This window comes from Erpetoichthys calabaricus, chromosome 2, assembly GCF_900747795.2.
Source record: "Erpetoichthys calabaricus chromosome 2, fErpCal1.3, whole genome shotgun sequence".
NCBI lineage: Eukaryota > Metazoa > Chordata > Cladistia > Polypteriformes > Polypteridae > Erpetoichthys > Erpetoichthys calabaricus.
In genome coordinates this window covers 209,413,062-209,414,044 of record NC_041395.2, presented here as the reverse complement: position 1 = coordinate 209,414,044, position 983 = coordinate 209,413,062, and positions in this window count along the sequence as shown.

Sequence of the window (983 nt, the reverse complement as noted above, 5' to 3'; positions counted from 1 at the left end):
TTCGTCCATTTATCGCATACCTTTATAATCCATTTCTGAATGTAACAGGGCTGATCTTTATTGTTACAACACTAGTTACAAGACAGTGCATTATGAGGACTGCCACTCGAGATCAATGTAATTATTCAGCATTCAACAACTTCTGTTTTTCTCACCTGACTATTTTTAAATTATTTTTGCACCTTGTGAGTTACACTGTAATGAATATCTTAAGCTGCATGATCCGCTCTCCCTTTACTGGTTCAAGCTGCTTGAAAGTCCTAGTTACTGTATATATAAAAAACAAATACACTTACTACTTTTGAAAGTGTTTAACACTAAACTTTCTTGTGAAATAAGAAACATCAAAAAGGTATATTTAGAATACATGCAGTGTAGTACTAGGGTGTTGTATTGTGTTAGCCATTATGGATATAGTGAGAAGTCAAGATGTAATGCCTGAAGAAGGGGTCTGAGTTGCCTCGAAAGCTTGCATAATGAATCTTTATAGTTAGCCAATAAAAGGTGTCATTTTGCCTGAGTACATGCAGTGCATTAGCTAGACCATTTTTGATAATCTGTTGGTTTTAACTCATCTCTTTTTATTTCAATATTTACATTTTGCATAATAACTCCCAAGCCTTTTGATGCAGGCAACTAAAACATTCCACTTGTTCAAAAACATTAGCATGAAACATGGCTTGCATCGCTTTGTGTAATAGAAACAAAATCAGTTTTGTTCTAAGCTGTCTTTATTAATCTTGTACTTAACAAATGACTACATGGTGTTATGACATTACACTTAAAAGCTTTTAAGAGATATCCCTTGTTAATTGGGTACGACAATGCAAAGTACTATTGTTATTATGCCCCCATCTTATTTTCTCTGAGGCCGCCGAGACTCTGGATTACACTATACAAAACTTATCAAAGAAATGTGATGTACACTGCAAATATTCCTATAGCTTTCAGGTATAAATCATAAAATAAAACACAATACAGCC